Source organism: Ovis aries, chromosome 25 (assembly GCF_016772045.2).
Source record: "Ovis aries strain OAR_USU_Benz2616 breed Rambouillet chromosome 25, ARS-UI_Ramb_v3.0, whole genome shotgun sequence".
Classification (NCBI taxonomy): domain Eukaryota; kingdom Metazoa; phylum Chordata; class Mammalia; order Artiodactyla; family Bovidae; genus Ovis; species Ovis aries.
This window is the reverse complement of record NC_056078.1, coordinates 4,806,530-4,827,941: the sequence shown is the minus strand read 5'-3', so window position 1 is coordinate 4,827,941 and position 21,412 is coordinate 4,806,530. Positions and strand designations below refer to the sequence as shown.

The 21,412-nt window shown below is 46.7% G+C and overlaps 1 protein-coding gene across 19 annotated transcripts in view; it reads left to right on the top strand.

Moving 5' to 3' along the window:
- Positions 1-234: 234 nt before the first annotated feature.
- Positions 235-21,412, top strand: part of SIPA1L2 (signal induced proliferation associated 1 like 2) — a 247,224-nt gene continuing 226,046 nt past the window's right edge. For 11 of the 19 annotated variants that reach the window (XM_060406572.1, XM_042241114.1, XM_042241112.1 and 8 more), the window contains exon 1: positions 2,643-2,930. The gene's annotated coding sequence lies outside the window, so the exon portion shown is untranslated. Of the gene's footprint in view, positions 927-2,642; positions 2,931-13,733 lie in introns of those variants that run through there. The other 8 variants (XM_060406566.1, XM_060406570.1, XM_060406573.1 and 5 more) reach the window with 3 other exon arrangements.

The window sequence follows — 21,412 nt, the reverse complement described above, 5'->3', positions numbered from 1 at the left end:
CTCTGGCATGTTCTATTAAACGCATCCCCATATTGTATAGCCCTCTTTTACAGAGATATAAAAGGCTGTACAATGTTTACATGCTTCAGATCACAGAGAAATACAGCATGGGAGGGACCGCCCCTAACTTTTAAGAGGGTTATGTTCTAGGGTGTGTTTGGGATAGGGAAGTACTGAGAACATTATCTCTCCAGGAAGAACCTCCAGAAAAGGAGGAACTGAAAAGAAAACTCTGAATTCCGTCTCAGGAAACACAATCCCAGCAGCTGGGCCACAGTGAAGCCGGTGCAGGAAACCCAGCGGTGGGACTGGAAGGTAAAGTATCCTCTACCTAGCAGTCTATTCCTGTTACTGAACCTTTAGGCACAGTCAACTCCAGTATAGCTTCAAAAGTCCTCAGAGATCCTTTAATCTTTTAGCAACCAATTCAAGTGTCGAGCAAATTACAGTTTCAAGATAGTTTCAGGTAAAGCTTCCTGGGTGATCAACATGTCCTAGCAAAGTAGGAAAGGTGGGTAAAAAAGTTCATTTTCTCTCCATCGAGATCAAGATTTAAGAGCATTTCTCCTTTGGGTGGAGGGCGGCCTGGAGGCGGAGTGGGCGGGCCCGGGGGCTGGGCTCGGGCTCCCGGACCGCACGCCTTTCCCAGCCCCCTTCCAGACTCGGAAAGCTCTGTTCTCTGCAGCATTCCTGCGCGCTGGCATCGCCTGACCTCTTGCATGTTTCTTAGCGCATCCTCCCACTCCAGCTCCTGGGGGCAGAGGGCCGCCGGGGACGTCTGGGGAGCCCTGGGAGTGGGCACACAGTAGGGTTCGCCCCTCCTGCCGTCTTCCCGTGAACCAGCGATGCGGCAATCCTGGGGCAGGTGCCTGCGTAGGACCCGGCAGCTGTGTCGTCGGCCGGCGACGCTCAGGCTCTCCTGGGAGGTGTGTGTGTGGAAGGGGGTGGGGGGCGGGGACCCGGCGCCGTGGGGGTGGGGCGGGGTGGGGCGCGATTCCGGAGAGTGTAGGCCCCTCCGGGACACTGCCAGGGGCGCGGCGTGGAGCCAGATTCGAGGGGGTGTATGTGTGTGTGTGTGTGTGTTTCTCCCTGACTCTTTGATCAGGTCTTTATTCAAAATAAGCTGTCCAAAATGAGTTGACCTTCAGGGGATAAACAGACAAGTTTGTACAGCAGGATTCTTCTCTTCCGTGGTGGGTTTTCTGCGGGGCTTCCCAGTGGCCGGTTTCTTGGTTTCTGCAGCCTCCCCCACCCCCACGTCTCCGCCGACCCCCTCCCCTACCCCCCACCCCCCCCACGCCGCCAAAGACTTCTTCAGTTTCTTTACAAATACAGCCTCCTTTCCTTTCTTGCCTACTAAAGGCTTCTTGCCTGGAACCCCTCCCCATCTGATCGGGCTTCTAGGGACACTGCTGCCCTATCCTGCTGGAGGTTTGATCCTTAGCCTGCCCAGGTGCATGGCCTTTGCACGTGGGTTTAGTTAGATTCAACATAATTCTCAGGCTTCTCAGTGGATTCTTTTTCAGGACCCTGCGATGACTCTCCTTGCTTGGTGCTCTGGGACTTTTAAGAATTCTCCCAGGGTCTGTGTTGAGCATCTCCTGCATGGGAAGGTTGTAGTTACTCTTGAAAGAGTCAGGTGCCATACAGATCACCTCACTTGCTGAAAGCAAATTCGAAACGGTGCCCATCAGGAGTAAGTTTCAAAGTGTTCAGTTTGTCTACATTAAGCAGATTCTTTTCAAGGGGAAGGGAGAATTAGGGAGCCAGCGATGTTCCTCAAGTCTTGATACCATCTTCCCAGTGGTACGAGATAAGGAGTCTCCTGCCGTGCCCACACCATGGTTTCCCAGTTTGCGCTTGCCAGCGCTCATCTGCTCAAAGGCGGAGACCTACTGATATTATTCCAGGCCTTACGTTTCTGAAGAAGCCAAACAACCCCCTTGTTCCTCTCATCGCCTTCAACATCATCTTCAACCAACAAAGGAAGTTCAGGACTTCCTCAATACGGTGACCTTTAGCCGTGACCAGCCCGGTAAGGCCGGGGCAGCCAGGGCAAAGCAGATGGCACACCACTGCGGGGCCAACGTGCCAGGTTTGGTTGGCTCAACGTGCGGGCCCCACGACGCGTCAATTTCCCCAGTTAAGAATCACATTTCTCAAATTGCAGGAATTAAAAAAAGATTATGTCTTGCTCAGTAAGAATTTTCGGCAACTGTCGCTGAGAACCCAGTAAGACGCCAATTACGACATCACTGCAACAGATTTTGGGATTTTTAACTTATCGCTGCCAGAGGGGCGAAAACGAATCCCAAGGAGGACGGAGACAGCGTTCCCAGACCGCGGGTGCAGGTAGGCTGCCCCCCGCCTGAGGTCGCGGGCGCCGCGCCGCTCGAACGCCCCTTCCCGCAGGAGGAGCGCCGAGCCCCTCTGGGCCGCGCCGCGCCAGTGCACCGCGGGGCCTGGGAACCGCGCACCGTCTGCGCGCGGAGCCCCGCGGGGCGGCGGGACGGACGGCGCCCGCTCCCAATCGCGGGGCGGGGCCGAGGGGGCCGGCGGGCGGTGGCCAATGGGAGGCGGCAGAGCGGACGGGGGGCGGGGCCGCCGGGCGGGCGGGCCGCGGCGTCGGGAGCCGGCGCTGCAGAGTGGGAGCCCGGGAGGAGCCGGCGGAGCCGGAGGAGGCCGGAGGAGGAGGAGCAGCGCCGCGCCCCCGCCCCGACCGCTCGCCCGCCCGCTCGCTCGCTCGAGCGCAGGCCGATCGCTCCAGCCGCAGCCGGCGGGTCCCGGCCGCCTCCCGCCCGAGCCTGGTGCGGGCAGGGTCCGGGCCGATGGGCAGCCCCGGGCAGCGGCGGGTGGCGAGGAGGCGGCCCCGGTAGGCGCCGCCGCGAGCTCGCGGGCTGCAGCAGGTCGCGGCGGACTGCGTCTCCGAGGTGCGTTCGGGGCGACGAGCGACGGGAGGCGAGGCGGGGTCCGCTCGGGAGTCTCCGGGTCGTGTCCCGGGACCGTCCTGAAGTGAGGGGCTGCCCTTGGGGGCGCCTCGGGGGGCCGACCGCGCGGCCAGGGCGCGGGGCGGGGGTCCGACTGGCAGATGCGCCCGCGCTCCGGAGTCTGGGGTGAAGAGGAGCCGTCGCCGTTCGTTCTCAAAGTTATCGATCGGCTGAAAGGTTATCCCGGTCTCGTTGACGCGAGCACTAGGACTCCCCGGGCGCGCAGCGACTCCTCCGTGACTAACCCGAGAAAAGAGAGAAAGGTTGCCCGGCGCGGCTCCCCGGCGCGCCGGGCGGGGTTACTTGCTGAACTTGCTGCGGGGTTTATTCCCCGGGAAGGCGGTGTGCCCGGGGCGCGAGCCCTCGCGGCGCCCGCCCCTCTTTGTAAGGTCCCAAGCGGCCAGCGAGCGCCCTTCCTTGTGGCCCGACGGCTCCCCGGCTCCCCTGGGTCCGCAGCTCGCTCCATCCTCCGCTCCCGGTCCTGCTTGGGGGCCCGCGTATCCTTGAAGCTAGTTTGGCCAGGTCCTGGGAGTATCCCCTTGAGCACCTTCAGATTAATTTCAACCGCGCCGCAAACCCAAAGAATCAATCTCGGTTCATCATCTGTGAGCGAGAGCCGATGCTTCTCGGGAAGAGAAAACAAGTTGGCATGGCCCCTCTGGGAGGTATTTGTCATCATTAACCTGCTTCAGTTAAATTAATTCAGCCCAAGATGACTCCAGCGTGAGGACTGCAAACATCAAGTGCATTGGCCACGGAATTGTGGTCACCAACAACCTGATTTTGGTCTAAACGCAATTGTAGACTTTTTGAATTTTCTTTAGACTTAGACATGGTTTTTGATAAGGATGGCCTTCTTTTTTAAACAAAGAATTTTGGTGATTCTCATAGGTTTGCTCAGTAAGTTCCAAATAGTCACTTAGATTTTTCTTTTCTTTGCCTCTTTTGTCTGCAGTTTCCATTTCTAAATGTTAACACTAGATGGCTTTCTTATGACAGGCATTTAGTAAACTGCGCTTTTGAGTTGGCTGTCTGCAATCCAGGTTGTAATTTTTCCAGTTTTACAATCAGTAATGGGAGAAAAAAAAAAATCTCCAAAACTATTGCTTTCTTTGAAATAGATTACTTCCCTGTAAAACTAATATTTATGTAGATGTCATAAAGTGTGTTATTTCTGGTGTTTCTAAAGATGTATTTCAGGAGACAGCTTGGTTAGTTTTTAGTCACAAATTTAAGGATGTCTGTTTTTACTTGAAAAATTTCAAGTTCTACCACGAGACCTAAAATTCTATTTAATATAACGTTTCTACTAAGGATGTTTTCTGCTTACCTTAGTAGCTGGTTGCTTGATTCAGAACAGTATAAAAGAATGTAATTCATGAGAAAGTGCAATCTTTCTTGAGTTTTTGGTACGCATAATATTGATTCTCTCTAAAGACTCTGTTGATGCATTTTGGGGAAGAGATGTTGTTGAAGTATACATGTATGAGTCAAACATTGTGTTGGGGCCATTTTTATTTCCCCAGCTGATATTGGGTGTTTCGTTTCTAAGCACAACCCTTTTTTTTAAAATTGCCATGGCTTGTAGTTGGCTATTTAGGTAGCAGCAGGTTCTTAATTTTGTGTTTTCAGGACTTTTTCTCTAAAGTAAGATCACGGCAGCCTGTCCAAATCTTGCCTAGGTAGGCAGACTGATTTAGAAGCTGGAGAAATATCTCAACATTTCTCATAGCTGTTACTTATCGTGTATGTGTCTTACCCAGCTTAAAATATGATATGTTAAATTTGTTGGTTCTAAATTAGAGCATATTCGCAAATAGCTGGAAGAAAAAAAATAGACCTCTCTTGCAAACATCTGGGAAGTAGGGAATGAAATGAAATCAGAAACAGCTTTTATCAGTACCCACATGCTACCTATAGATGGGGTGAAATGAACTTGGATAAGAAGCAGTGTAAGCATTTGGTTTAGAAAATAAACCAGGAGATAAATTGCAGGTGTGGAAGTGGAGCTTCTGGCTTTATAGTGTGGGCTGCACATTTTCTCTAGTTGATTTAAGTGTAAATTTTCCATCAAGTGCTTTTGATGTGTTTAAATCTTAGCCTTTCTCAAAGAGCTATAATTTTCTGGAATGAAAGAAGGAAGTTGTCAGCATCATGATCTGACTTTTATGGTACTTATTGTAGTTAAAGCTGTGGAATACAGTTTGTAAGTTTTGTTTTATTTTCTTTTGAGACTGGAATGGTATTTAGAAGGGTTCCCTGATACCTGAGCTTGATAAACACCTGTCCACCTTGAGGGATCTCTTTACCTGAGGTCAAAGGGTTATTGGGTTATTCTTTTTGGAAATCTATCTACTCTTCAAAGTGAGGAAATAATAGTGAGGTATCTTGAAAGGGCAATGGACTGGTAACTGAAACTGGTTTTAGAGTGCTGTGTTTGGTCATCAAAACTCGTTTAAAGGGATTGCTTTTCCTGCGTACTTTCCAGAGAACTGTGTGTTTATGTAGATACAGCCCCCTCGTTTCCAGTCATAACTGATAGATGCGAAGGGTTTTTGTGTGTGTGTTTTGTTTTTTTTGAGATTGAGGAAGGCATTGTGTCTTTGAACTTATGATCTGCTTAAGGTGGTGGTTTAGGATTACAAATCCCTTCAAAGACATGCTGAATTTGAAGAAAATGTAGACTATTATTGTCAACTGAAAAGCAAAGTTTTTTTTTTTTTCCTGTCTTGAACTTGAATGAAATATGAAATACATGCCTAAAGAATATTGAACTTCCCTGGTGGCTCAGACGGTAAAGCGTCTGTCTACAGTGCGGGAGACCTGGGTTCAATCCCTGGGTCAGAAAGATCCCCTGGAGAAGGAAATGGCAATCCATTCCAATACTCTTGCCTGAAAAATCCCATGGACAGAGGAGCCTGGTAGGCTACAGTCCATGAGGTCCCACTGAAAAGCAAAGTTTTTTTTTTTCCTGTCTTGAACTTGAATGAAATATGAAATACATTCCTAAAGAATATAGGGAACCGTATTCCAGATTTTCTCCTTCTATTAATTAATGAACCTGTTCCCTTACAGGGTGATGTGACAGGAACCTCTGGCTTCCTGCTTCTAGGGCCTGGCACAGACGAGCTTGGATAAAGTTTTTTCATGATCCCTTTTAGGACCAAAATTTTAGGTTTCTTTAATGTTTTAAATAAATGTATATAGAGAGTAATGAATGTGACTGATTGGGTTAGCTTATATTTTTTCATGATTGTCTTTTCTTTCTTTGATTTATAATAAGTTGGTATGGTGGTTTAGTGCCTGCCAAGCAGGAGACCTAGGTTCGATCCCCCAGTTGGGATGACCCCCTGGAGGAGAACATGGCAACCCACTCCAGTATTCTTGCCTGGGAAATACCAGGGACAGAGGAGCCTGGTGGGCTACAGTCCATGGGGTCACAAAGACATACCTGACTTAGCAACTAAACAGTGAAGCTTGCATGTGAACATTCATGAGAGTTACACCTTACTTGGTTCACACCTGGAAATCAGGGATTCAGAAATTGCTTTTCTGTTTCAGTGACATTTAGCTGTGACTCCCTTTTGAAGGAAGGATAACAGTGTGATAGGAATTAAATGCCTCGTAAATTCAGAGATAAATTATTGTGATCCTTTGTGAACTTGATTCATAAACTTTGGTTCCAAAGAGTGGTCCAAGGAAGCCAGATCTTACAGTAGAGGTTCTGTTTCTTGAGAGGTTTCACATTTAGTGTAATCCAATTCCTTTATATATGTGTGTATGTGAGCGGGCATGCGTGCTAAGTCACCTCAGTCGTGTCTGACTTTTTCTGAAGCTATGGACTGTAGCCCACCAGGCTGCTCTGTCTGTGAGATTCTCCAGGCAAGAGCACTGGAGTGGGTTGCCATTCCCTTCTCCAGTGGATCTTCCCAACCCAGGGATCTAACCAGCCTCTCCTATGTCTCCTGCATCGGCAGGCGGGTTCTTGACTCCTAGCAGCAGCTGGGAAGCCTCGGTGTGTGTGTGTTGTAGCAGTAGTTGCTCAGTTGTGTCCCAGCCCAGGGATCAGGTGAATTCTTTACTGTCTGAGCCACCAGGGAAGCCCCATGTGTGTGTATATATATATTTTATATATATATAAAATCTTCCCCCCACCATACATCATTGTATAGCTAATTTGGGTGATAGCAAAGAAGAAGATATGCGGTAAGCTGAGTTTAGTTGTCATAGCATCTCTTTACCACAAAAATCCATAAGGTTATCCTTTCATGTCATTCCTATACTTTTTGTTTCTGTCTACTTCTAAAATTAAAAATCAGAGACAAAAATTAAATTTTATAGGTTGTCAGATTTGCCACTTTTTATGTTGCTATGCACATATATTGAAAATTAACAGCAGCAATTCCTGTCTACTGTCAAGCTATTTCATCAAGATACACTGATATACCAACAAGAAATAAGCAAAAAAAGGGAGGACATGTATGTATGTTTTACTGACATAGGGAAAGTTCTTCATCCAGAGAGGGCATAGGTTAAAATTACTCCCACAGGTGTATATACCACCATACACAGACACTTTTCCTTTTGCATAGATCAGTGAAAACTTCACTATGGACCAGGGTTTGGAAATCACTGACCAACTCAAGTAACCCTTCTTTGACGTTGGGGTCCCTTTATATATCCACACGTGGCCTAGTAAGGAATGGAGAGTTCCACCCTTCTGATGTTTTGACCGGAACGTGGTTTTCTACCTGTCGAGTTGAAATCTAATTCTATCTGTTAATAGGAATTCCATCCCCTTGGTGGCCTCCGGCACTAAACCTTCTATAGAGGTGTTCTAGTTACTCACTGGACAGTACCTGTCCAGGTACAGCCTGGAGCTGAAGTCTTCCTGCTCATGACCTGTGCAGAGTAGAATAGGGGTGCTCTTCCTTCAACTGTGCAGATCCTGTCAAATACACATTCACCTTTTTACTCAAACTCAGAGAGTTTCCTGTTCACGTGAACCTTTAGTTCTGAGTCACATGGTATCTTGAAGCCACGTCCTCCTGTCCTATGCTAATGCAAGACCTAGCATTCATTGGACTTTGTCAAATTTTATTTTGGCTGATTCTTCCCATCGTGCGTTTGGGAATTCGATGCTATTTTCAAAGCACCTTTGCCAACCTTCCCAAATAAATGCTGTCTGCACATTAGATATCTTACCTTCTGCTGCTGCTGCTAAGTCACTCAGTCGTGTCTGACTCTGTGTGACTCCCTAGACAGCAGCCCGCCAAGCTCCGCCGTCCCTGGGATTCTTCAGGCCAGAAAGTTGCTGGCTAAACTGTGAATGGTGTTCTGGAAGTTTCCTTCTAGGATTGGTTGTGAAGTGAAAGTTGCTAAGTCGTGTCTTACTCTCTGTGACCCCATGGACTCTCCATGGAGTTCTCTAGTGGACAGATATCCTGAAAGATCATGTCAGGCCTTCTTTGTTGGTCCTACTGACCAAGTTACTCCAAGAACTGAGTTCATTTTCAGTGTGTCCCTAGTAACTTGAACCATACTCTGCATGGTGGGGAATTGCGAAATAGACGTTCAGATATTGAGGGAGAGACTGAGAAGCTAGGGCTGTTCTGTGACCTGTGACCTCTGGAGGTCTTAAACACTAAAAAGATGGTGGGAAAAAGCAGAATGTTGTGGACTTTCTTAAACACATCTTGCAGCCTGGTATTGTCTTACTTTGAATGGCTTTCACATATCTGGGGACAGGCACCATCTTTTCCCAATTCCCTGTGTCTTAGTTAGTTGGTACTCTTTTCTTTCTGTTTCATAAATAATCATTTAGCCGTAAGGGGTGTTTTGAGTGCTACCAATTGGATTACCCTATACTTTTCACTTTTGTGTAGTTGCTGAATCTTCCAGGAGAAGCTCCCAGTTAGTTGAGCTGTTTAAGAAATCAGAGTAGTCTAAAGTAGGCTATTTAGTAATGTGTTCAAGTCCTTTGAAGTGAAAGAAAAAAAAAAATCCAGGTAAAGAGCCAGTGTTAAAAATGGTTACTGTGGAAAGTAATTATGCTTGGGTGAACACAAAATTACGTATCTTAGATGAATCATCCTGTAGGCATTTAAAAAAATCTCTGACTGTAACGCTTAGGGCACAGTAGCGGGTGCACCATCTTCAGGGGACTTTGGTAATTGTTGTACCCTTTGGAACAGTGGATATTCACATGGTTCAGAGATAGGGTAGGGGTACAGTCCTCTTTATATTGAAGTTTCTAATAAGTAATTTTAGGAATTATTCTTTGGGTTCTTCATACAGGACACATGCTGTTGTTTGGATTTAATCGAAAGAACAACGATTTCTTTGCAGTAGGGTCTCTAAACTTTTTCCAGTGTGCATCCCAACTGTACCAAATCTACTGCGCTTAATATACATACGTGCACATACACGTTTGTCTATATGTGCTTGTGTGTGTGTGTGTTTAATATAGTGTGTGTAAAGAAGTGAAAGTGTTAGCTGCTCAGTCGTGTCTGACTCTTTGCGACCTCACGGACTTTAGCTCACCAGGGCTCCTCTGTCCATGGAATTCTCCAGGCAAGAATACTGGAGTGAACTGCCATGCCCTCCTCCAGGAGATCTTCCTGACCAAGGGACCAAATCCATGTCTCCTGCCCATATATATATATACATATATATATATGTATATATATATACATATATATATATATATAGCTCAAATGGTAAAGAATCTGCCTGCAATGCAGGAGACCAGGGTTCGATACTTGGGTTGGGAAGTTCTTCTGGAGACGGGAATGGCAATCCACTCCAGTATTCTTGCCTGGAGGATTCCATGGACAGAGAAACCTGGCAGGCTATAGTCTGCAGGGTCGCAAAGAGTTGGACATGACTGAGCGACTCTCTCTCACACACACACACACACGCACACACACACACACATAACTTTACCATGTTAAATATAGACATTGTAAGTGCATGCTCTGTTGCTCAGTCATGTCGACTCTTTTGCAACCCCATGGGCTATAGCCCACCAGGCTCCTCTGTCCTTGGGATTTTCCCAGCAAGAATATTGAAGTGGGTTGCCATTTCCTCCTCCAGGGGATGGACATTATAAAACATAATAATATACATTTTAAGAAGTCTGATAATAACCTAAATGAATATTGGAGTGTTTCGATTCTGAGAGTTTGCCTGTTACCCTTTGAAATGTGTGGCCCGGGTCCTGAGACCACTGCTCTCTCACCCTCTCTGGTTATAGTTCAAGGTTGTTTGGAAACGGTTTCTCTGGGGCCTGCAGGGTCTTGTGAATGGAAGCATAAGACAGACTCTGCCCTTCATAGGTCTTCTGTTTACTGTAATTGTTCTTTATCCTAAGGACAGTTTTTACTTTGGCCAGTTTTCTTCCAGAACTGGTTGTGGGTTGCTTAGTGAAGTCGCTGAGTCATGTCCGACTCTTTGTGACTCCGTGGACTATAACCTACCAGACTCCTCTGTCCATGGAATTTTCCAGACAAGGGTACTAGAGTGGCTTGCCATTTCCTTCTCCAGGGGATCTTCCTGACCTAGGGATTGAACCTGGGTCTCCCGCATTGCAGGCAGATTCTTTACTGTTTGACCCACCAGGGAAGGGCAATGGGTTGCTTAGCTTGAGGTTTCAACTTAGGGGTGGGGTGGGAGAGTAATGATGTGGTGGAGGATACCATTCTCCTTGCAGAGTTTCTGCTTGAACTCAGCCGTCTAGGGAGCGCCATATTATTGAAGCATAGCAGACACAGACCCAGAATGAGGATAGAAGGATGTCACCAATCATGTGCTCATCTAGAAACTTCTAGCTCAGAGAAAACCGTAGTTCAGAAAGATACATGCACCCCGATATCCATTGCAGCACTGTTTATAATAGCCAGGCTAAGAAAACCACCTAGATGTGCATCAACAGAGGAATGGATAAAGGGGAGGTATAACAGAAATAAAAGTGGAATATTACTCAGCCATGTAAAGGAACAAAATTGGGTCATTTACAGATACGTGGATGGACTTAGAGACTGTCATACAGAGTGAAGTCAGTCGGAAAGAGAAAAACAAATATTGTATACTAACGTGTGTAATCTGGAAAAATGGTATAGATCATCTTATTTGGAAAGTAGAAGTAGACACAGGTTTAGAGAACGGATGTATGGACCCCAAGGGGGAAAGGGAGGGGTGGGAGGAATTGGGAGTGGCACGTATACAGTATTGATGTAAAAAATAGGCAGCTAATGAGAATACAGTGCATGGCACCAGGAGCCGAAGCATTGTGGTGACCTGAATGGGAAGGAATCCCTGCAGGGAGGGTATATATGTGTATGTATAGCCGATACACTCTGCTGTACAGTAGAAACCAATACAGCATTGTAAAGCAACTATGAAAAGTGAAAAAAGTGAAAAGCAACCATACTGCAATAAAAATTAATGAAAAAAAAAAAAGAGCAAGAACAGTTTTGAAAGTGCAGGTTAATACTGGCTAGGGCTGTAGTGCACAGGTGCACGGCTGGCCAGAGTCCTGGCTTCTGGAGAGCACGTGGGCTGGAGGGGAGGAGGGGAGGGCCTGGTGGCCGCCAGCCCCGCCTGCACTGCCCACCCCCCCCGCCCCCAGCCTCCCTGAGTGCTGGGCCGTTTTACTCTGTGGTGTTTGCTCTCTAGCCTGACATGATGTTGTACATTGGTTTTTCTGTGTTATCTTCTGCCTCCCCTCCATAGAATGTAAGTGCCCTATGAGAAGGGACATTTCTGGTCATTACTGCTATATTCCTTGTACTGCCTTGGTTTCGGCCACATAATAGCCTCTTAGCAAACAAATGTTTGATAAAGGCAGGATTGAAAGCCCCAGGTTTAAACAGGAAAGCACTGTGTGTCTTGGCTTTTGTTGAACTAAGGAAGTGTTGCCTTGAGGTTCTCATTATTTCTATTGTAAATGATCTACCTAAACAGCCTTTTATGCCTCATTTTATATCTTTTCTGGGTCACTGGAAATGACCTGTAATTGAACTGTAATATCAAAGTGGTGGAAATGGAGAAGTGGTTTCTGGAGAGGGGGACAGCGGAACTCCATCTGTCCTATCATTATTGCCCCATTCCAAGGGGTGTGGCTCGGGGAGGGTGGGCACCCCGGGGTGAGAGGGTGTGCTTTACACCTTTCCCAAGTTTCGAAGTCTGATACCAACTCACGACTGCATGGCCTTGGCCTTACTGGAATCAGATGAAGCTGCAATTCACTTACAGGTCTGGTTTGGACTCCTTAATAAAGATAACTGGGAAGAAAGGATGTCTGAATTGTTCAGCGTTATCTTTTCTCTCTCAACTGATGATAATTTCTACAGGAAATAACGATTTTGTGAAACCGGTCAGTAGTGTCTGTACCCCTTCTGCTAACATAGTCCTTTTGCTTTGAGAATTGCTAAGTGTGTTGGAATATTGCTTATGCCTGACGTGCAGTAGGTGCTCCCTAAGCATGGGTGGAAGCCTTCTATCCTAATATCCTGACCTGGTACTAATTCCTATAGTGCATGAATTCAGGGGGATGTCGTTGTAACTCCTGCTTGTTTAAATGTGGGTATTAAGGTTTGCTGTAAGAGCTGCGGGCGAGGCTGAGAGATTAAATAATAGTAAAATCGCCTAATCTATCAACAACTTTGTTTATTTGAAGATCATTGGAAGTCATTTGCTTGGGATAATGGATCTGTTTAAAAGGTTTAATTTTTTTTTATAAAATTTTTATTGGAGTTAAGTTGGTTTACAGTGTTGTGTTAGTTTCAGGCATACAGCAACGTGAATCGGTTTTATAAATACGTATGTCCGCTCTCTTTTAGAAAAAGTTTTAAGTGAGAGGAATGAGTGAGGGTTAATGTTTTGGACTTAGGAACAGGATGAAGAACTGGGGAGAGAGATTCCTGAAGGTAGATTTCCAAACAGCCATTGTGCTTGAACTGTTATTTGTGGTCTCCTGCAGACCGAAGGGGAACCACACAAGGCTGATGCGATTTACAACCCCCTGCCCGCCGCCCCACCAACGGTGTGAAAACTGAGATTTCAGACAAGAACACACATGGTTTTCTGAATCTTAGTTCTCAAGAGTTTAAACTCGCCTTTCTGCCCCCATGTGGGACCCTAGGTACCTTGTGGGGTCCTACTGATCTCAATCAGTCATAAAAAGAATGGGGGACATGGGTAAAGAAAGTGTATCCAGAGGAGAAAGCCAGGATTACGTCACTGCTGCCCCTCCAAGTGGGAAGTGGTAGCCAGGAACAGGCTGCAAAGCTATTGTTCTAGCCTAAAACCCTTCTATCAGCCAGTGGATCCTGTTATTCATGAGAAATTTTGTAGTTTAACAGTTCTGCTGATTGAACCAGGCTCTATCCTCTCTGCTGGGAAGCGAGAGGGCTCTCATGTGATCCTGCGGAGAACATTTCTTTTGCTCCTGAGTCTTTGCCAGGATGAAAAGAAGGATCAGAGGAAACCGATTTTCGTTTTGCATTTATACTTCACCCGATTTCCATCATCTTTGTTTAAGTCAGTTGAATGTGAAGCCCTAAATAAATTTCAGGCATTTAAATATTTAAAAGGATTCCTCCACCACGCTAAAGTACACATCCAGAGAATGAGAACTCGCAACAAAGAAAACAACCCCCTTACAGACGCAGCTCATACAGGCTCTGCTCACCTTGTCACTGAATTATAAAACATTAATAGCAGAGCGAGAATGGAAACAGCCGCAGAAATGCTTGGCTGGCTCTGTTCCAAAATATTGTTTCCCTGGTAGAGAAAGCAGGACGATTTGTTTAAAACTGGCAGTCGGCCAGTCAGAAGAGCTCTGACGCCATCCGTGCGGTGACTACTCTGCTCCGCCTGCTAATTTTAGGCTAGTTAAATCTGGGTGATGTCTGATGGCTGTTGTCGCTGTGTGTCTGGCTATGTGGGGCTTTCTAAATCTATCCTCTCAGCCTGGCATCACAGCATCACAGCTCACACTTCTTTCCCAGACGTGCTGTATCACAGAGGGGATGCTGAGTTGGCCCAGGATACGTGGACAGAGTGAGGAGCAGGCCCTGGGAGGTTTTCAGGAGGCACTGCCTTTCATCTTAGGCTTTCCTTTGCTACTTGGTCCGCAAACGCTTATCGTGCTCGCCTTCTGCTGTGGGAAGCATGGAGAAGGATGCGGAGAGGCCTGGCCTCCAGGCAGCAGTCTAGGGACAACATTTGCCTGTTTTCTACCTATTCCTGCAAACTTTGGGCTTTTCTGGTGGCTCAGATGGTGAAGAATCTGCCTGCACTACGGAAGACCCAGGTTCAATCCGTGGGTCAGGAAGACTCCCTGGAGAAGGGAATGGCAACCCACTGCATTATTACTGTCTGGAGAATCCCGTGGACAGAGGAGCCTGGTGGACTAGAGTCCATGGGGTCGCAGAATCAGACATGACTGCGTGACCAGCAGTTTCACTTTAACTGCAAGCATTCCCCTGACCTTTCTGGGGAATTCCCTGATGGTCCAGTGGTTAAGACGCAGCACTTTCACTGCCATGGGCCTTGAGTTCGATCACTGGTCAGGGAACTAAGATCCTACAAGCTACGTGGCGTGGCCAAAAAAAAAAAAGCAACAAACGAAAAACCTAAAAGCCCCCAACTGAACTTTCTGGAAAAGGTAAAACTAAGGAGAAAGATGAGAATTTTTAAAAATGCATTTGGGACCTCCCTTGGAAGAGCAAAGTAGCATTTCTTTGCTACTGCAGAAGACGGAGGTGGGATGAGGGCTTGGTGGAGTGGTTCAGTGTTGTTGGTTGCGCCCGATTCTTTGGAAGCTGTGGAGCCTGGCAGGCTCCTCTGTCCATGGATTTCTCCATTACCATGACTGGAGTAGGTTGCCATTCCCTTCTCCGGGGGATCTTCCTGACCCAGCGATTGAACCGCACTGTAGTTCAGTTTCTGTACCATCTGAGCCACCAGGGTAGGCTGGAGTGGTTCGGTGTCTGTGTCACTTTGCTTCCAGGGCAGTGAGTAGGAGCCAGTTTTCAAATGGGGATGGCCACACAATCCTAGGTTCTCTTTAAACTATGGCATCTGAGATTTCCAGGTTACCAAGGGGGTGTCCTGGGGGTGAGGCCCTGAGGGCAGGGATCTGATAACTCCATCCCAGGCTTCTGGCCCAGGGAAGTGCGTGGCACAGTCAGCAAATGACCAGACTCAGCGTTTCAGGCCGCAGGGGAACCTTGAGGTTATCTTGGAATCAGTCTTCCTCTTGGTACCAATTTATAAATAAGAGAATGTGAAGAGAGTGGTTTGCCACCTAGGCCCAGTGTTTTTGGTAGAAAGGGCTGCCCTGTTAGGTGACCTGGCCTGGCTGATGGCCGTTCATCACGTATATTAGAAGACTCCTATGTAAGAGGGACTCTTGGGTTGATGGGCACTGCAGCTTCTTTCAGAGTGAAGACTGTGGGTGATGGAGCACATGGTGTTTGGGTGTATAGTCAGAGAACATTCAAGGAAAAGGGAGGATCCGGATTAGGCTTTGGAAAATGGTCAGGTTTGAATTTTTATTGAAGTGCTCTTATATGCAAAGCCACTCATAGCTCTGTATGGACCAGCAAGTACAAATTAAACCATCTCTCTGTTAGCGGTTTCTCAGATCATAGTACTGTCTCCATCAACTTACTCTGCCTAGGACCAAACTTAGATCCCAGCCTGGTTTGGGTTTTTCAACCTCTCAACTGGATTTTATTAACAAAAGCAGCTTTAAGAAAAGTGATGGACAGTACTTTCAGAGTGGTTGATTAACTTATCTGTCATGTAAGATAGTCAATCTGATTCCTCTCCCCCTTTGTCATTTGCTAAAGATTATAGAATGTATCTGTAAACCTAAAGGAGAAAATAAACTCCTAAAGGAGTTTGTTTTGGACTCATCAGAGATGAAAAGCCAACATTTTAAAACAAATTGAGATGTGATTGACATATAACATGATACTAGTTCCAGGTATAGAACATGATTCAATACTTTTATGCATTGTCAAATGCTTATCACAGTAAGTCTAGTTAACGTAGTCTGTTGCCACATAGATACCGATTTTTTTCTCTTGGAATTATAACGTGTTTTTTATTTTATTTTTTTAGTTATTTATTTGGCCATGATGGGTCTTTGTTGTGGCACTTAGGATCTTCAGTTGCGGCATGTGGGATCTCGTTTCCTGACCAGGGATTGAACCCGGGCCCCGTGCATGGGTGTGTGGAGTCTTAGCCACTGGACCACCAAGGATGTCCCAGAATTTTAAGATCTGCTCCCTTGGCAATTTTCAAATACACCTTACACTGTTGCCAGCTATAGGTGCCATGCCATACATTAATTGCATCCCCTGGACTTATGCATCTAATTAGCTGAAAATTTGTACCTTTTAGCCACATTATTTTGGTATGAGATCACTGACTTTGTTTCAGTTGTTTGTTCGGAGAATACCACGCAAGTATTATATTTGAAATTGAAGGTCACATTGTTTTAAGACTTTATATTTAGAAACTTACAACTTTTGGTAATTGATTACCAAAGTGATTTACTTTAAAATAATTTTGAGCAATCAGTGTTCCACTGAGGCAGCCTTAGGAAGCATGGCTGTGGACAGTGAGAGCTTCGGTCCCTCCGATACCTCATCCACCACTCTGGCATCCCTGGGACAAGTGTTCAGTTGCTATCCATGAGCTCTTTTTATGTCCTGTGAAGTAGTACTAAATGCTGAGTAAGATTCACGTACTCCTATACGCTCTAAAACGAGAGATATCAGCATAATTAGCATATACTTTCCCTCAGCTTATTTTCATGCCAAATTTCACATAGGTAAGATGAGAGAAAGAATTATGTAGTATCCTGGACATGTATACTCACCACTTAGATTCTACAGAATGTTAGCATTTTATTGTATTTGCTTTGTATATTCCTATCCATCTCTGTCTACCCATCAATGCTTTTCTTTCTTTCTTTTTTTTTTTTGTGAAAGTGTTTCAAAATAAGTGGCACACGTCAATATACTTTACGGCTAAGCACATCAGCACACATGTCATAATTGAGTCTAAAACTTTAAAATTTTTTTGAGGCAAAGTTTATGCAGTGAAATGCACTGTATAAGTGCATTTTAAGTGTATCATTCTAGGAGTTTAGGCAAATGCATGTAGCTAGGTAGGGCTTCCCTGGCGGCTCAGATGGTAAAGAATCCATCGGCAATGTAGGAGACCCAGTAGTGGTAAAGAATATGCCCCCAAATGCAGGAGACACAAGAGATGTGAGTTCGATCCCTGGGTCGGGAAGATCCCCTGGAGGAGGGCATGGCAACTCCAGTATTCTTGCCTGGAGAATCCCACGGACAGAGGAGCCTGGAGGACTATGGTCCATAGGGTCGCAAAGAGTTGGACACGATTGAAGCAGCTTAGCATGCACGTACACATGTACCTATGTAACCCATACTTCTTTTAAGATATACCTACCACCCCAGACAGTTATCTCAGGTCCCTTCCCAGTGTTCCCTCCCTACGCCCAGCCTAGGCAACCACTGTCCCTTTTTTCTGTTTGTTTTGAGTAAGTTTCGCCAGTTCTTGAACTTCATATAAAGGGAATCCGGCCATATGTACTCTTTTGTGGAAGGCTTCTGTCTCTCAGCAAAATAACTTCTGCTTTCCTGTCCACTTTTAAGTATACTGTACCAGGCTGGCTAACCTCTGCCTTGCTCACGTGCTCACATGCTCTTTTCAAGGATCCTATTGTCAAGTGATACCAGGAACAAGTTTCTCTTAGGTATTTGTATATTTTTCTCAAGTCTCTTTCCCAACAGGGGTGTGGTTTTCACATCTGAGATGGCCGTTTTCTGAGTGGGGCTCTTGAAAACCCGGTGCTGCTTCTGTTGGTTTGCTGGTGTGTGCTGCAGGGCTGCAGGCCAGCTCCAGGCATTCAGCCGGGCTCTCTGGCTTCTGAAGAGATGGACCCAGACCCGCCATACGTATCATCCATTTATTGTGTTTGCTACTGGGAAACCTTTAGGTAAAAGAAAGCACATCTCTTCATTTTTGCAAATCTATTCCTAGATTTGTGATTAACTTTTTCAAGAAGTTTGAAATAGAAAATAAGTTTTTGTAAGGCATCTTTGAGGAACAGAGTTGATCTTCTGTATTCATAGGGATTGTTTTCAGGACAGTGCCCCCAACTCAGAAACCAAATTCTAGGGATACTCAAGTGTTTTATATGAAATGGTGTAGTATTTGCATATAATTTACACACATCCTTCTATATATTTTAAATCATCTCTAATTTACGTATACTACCTCACACAATGGAAATGCTATGTAAATATTTGCAGGTGTGTGGCAAATTCATGTTTTTATTCTTTGGAAATTTAAAAATATTTTCAATCTGCGATTGCTTGCATCTGCACTTGTGGAGCCTGGGGATGCAGAGGGCTATCTGTAATTTCTAGTTCAAATGCAAGAATTCTGAAGACTAAAATTTCCTGACTTTTGTTTTATGACACTGTATAGAGGAAACTAACCAAATAAAGCTGAAATATTAGGAGATTTTAAAATCATCTGTGCTGAGGAGATATTTGCTGGCAAAATAAAATCCTAGTTGACTTAAGAATAAAATGCCAGGATTAACTGCCCCCTTTGCTCAGCTCACTATCACTGGAGTTTCAAGTTGCTAAACCTCTCCAGGTATGATCAAAACCAAGAAAAAAGTTCTCATCAGTAGCACTGGTTTAATGTTTATATACAGTGCACACACATCCCCCCACACAGCGCTGTCAGTGTGTGAAGACTTTTCTTTAAGGCTGCGTTGGGTAGGGTAGTTCTACCTGCTCTAAAAGAGACTCCAGAATGCAGTGTCAAACAAGAGAGAGGCTGACTCCTTTCCTGAGTGACAGCTTGAGGTCTGGGCAGGTGGGCTGCTGACGCTCAGGGACCCGGGTTCCTTCCATCTTGTTTCTCTGCTTCCGGTCTTTGTCCTCACTGGTTGGTGGGAGCCCACTGGGCACGTCTGCACTCAGGCTGGCCGAAGGGGAGGGGGCACTCAGGAGGTGACCATCCGAAGACTCCAGAAAGAGTCTGTATCACTTCTGCCCTTGTCCTCCAGAGAACTCAGTGACCTGATCATGGCTCACGCTCAGGGGGTGCTGAGCAGTGTCCCCGTTGATGCTGCCGAAGTGGCCTTGCCTTTGACATAGAATGTGCTTAGATGGAGTCACTTACTTGTCAGATACTTCCTGCCTACTCTGTCCTGCCAGGCGCCTGCCTAGGGAGGGACTCAGGTTCTGGGGTGGGTAGGCAGAAGGGGTTTTGCTCTTCTGGCATGTTCATTCTGGAAGTAGAGTCGGTCTCCTGGTAGTATTTGCTCTTGGTGGAATTCTCTTTAAATTGGAGCCAGTGCTGTCGTCTTCTTTTTTTATTTTCCACTTCTCTGGCGGTTATCTTTATTTTTTTAATTTATTTTTTAATGGAGTACCATTGCTTTACAATGCTGTGTTAGTTTCCCCCCTACAGTGACATGAATCAGCCATGTGTGTACATGTGTCCCCTCCCTCTTGGTCCCTTCGCGTCCCACTCTGGGTTGTCCCAGAGCACCGGGCTGAGCCCCCTATGCTGTACAGCAGCTCAGTGCTGGTCTTCTTGACGTGCAGTTCTGGGTGGAGGACGGGAGGGATTAAGCCTGATAATCATGAGGTTGCAGACAGATTCTGTAACTTGGAAAGATGTTCCTGGGGACATGGATTAGGGAATGTAATAAAGGACATAGTTCCCCGTGTAAATTCAGTTTCATAATAGAAGGCTTAAGAGACACTTGATGAATGGAACCCTGGTAATCATTTATTCGGGAGCCCGAGGGTTTCTGGGGAGCAGAAACCTCCCCGGCGAGGCCAGGGGCTCTGGCTTGTGTGTCATTCAGAAGGCAATTCCATGGGGTCCTGGGGCGTCTCCAACTCAGAGAGGAGCTGTGTGGGGGTCTCTGGTGAAGCCTAAGGATGTGGTTGTGCGTGTGGTTCCCCCTCTTCTAAGGAGCTAACATCACACTGTGTGTGCACGCGCGCATGGTAGTTGCTCAGTCGTGTTCCAACTCTTTGAGACCCCATGGACTGCATTCCTCCAGGCTCCTCTGTCCATGGAATTCTCCAGGCAAGAATACTGGAGTGGGTTGCCATTCCCTTCTCCAGGAGCTCTTCCCAGCCCAGGGATCGAACCTGGGTTTGCTGCATTGCAGGCAGATTCTTTACTGTCTGAGCCTCCAGGGAAACCTTAACATCACACTAGTGAAGTGAAGTCACGCAGTCGTGTCCGACTCTTTGCGACACCGTGGACTGTAGCCCTACCAGGCTCCATCCATGCGATTTTCCAGGCAAGAATACTGGAGTGGGTTGCCATTTCCTCCTCCAGGAGATCTTCCTGACCCAGGGATTGAACCCGGGTCTCCCACACTGTAGGCAGATGCTTTGCCGTCTGAGCCTCTAGGGAAGTCTCAACATCACGCTGCTTTCCCCTAAAATAACTCTGGTAGACTCTGCAAGCACCTTGAAAGGCTCTTGAGGTGATAATCTGATCGATGGGAGGGGCAGCCGGAGGGACCCAGGGGAGCAGATGTGAGTCTGCCTGGACTCCAGGAGCCAAGGTCACTGCCCCCTGGGCGCCAAGCGTGGAGATGGCGGGGAGCGGTCGCCCTGCATGGACTCTGACTTGTGTGTTCTCTAGCCATCCTGGGGGTTTCCAAGGATTGCAGAGTGGGCCTGGTGGTGCTACACATAGCTGTTCCTCCCATGGGTCACCTGATGGCACCTGTCATGTGCTGGGACCGTGAGGAGTTCAGGGACTGCGTCCAGCTTTGAGTTTATCCAAACTTCTGTGTTTTTTTTTTTTCCTGGAGGTTGGAGTGTCCATGTTCTTGAATGACAATCTGAGTGATAGAATTGCCTGCGTCATTTTCCAGTAACCAATGAAAGGCGGGGAAGTGAAACTCCTGGTTGAAATAAATGATGCTTGACTTTTTTAAGGCTGGAGAGGCTGAGCGGTTTTTCTTTCAGCAGGAACATCAGGGCCTCTTGACAATCTGGGAGTCACCTCGGTTTCCTTTCACTGGCTGCTGTCTGTTCAGGCTGCGGTGCAGATGGCTTGTGCTGAGTTTGCTAGTTTTTGCCAATAACTTAAGCGTGGAAGGAATCGGGGAACCTCCCGAGCGATGAGAACACAGCTGCTGAGGATAACTTGGAGCGAAGAGGAGCGCTCCTCGAGCCTGTCACTGGCTTTGGGGGCAGTAGCTGTGGCTGAGCGGCTGCAGATGGTGTCCTTGCAGCTCGCACTGTGGCAAGTTTGGGTTTGTTTTTTTTAACATCTCTTTATTTGTAGTGAACAAAAGGGCCCCATGTGGAGCCTAATCAGCTAGA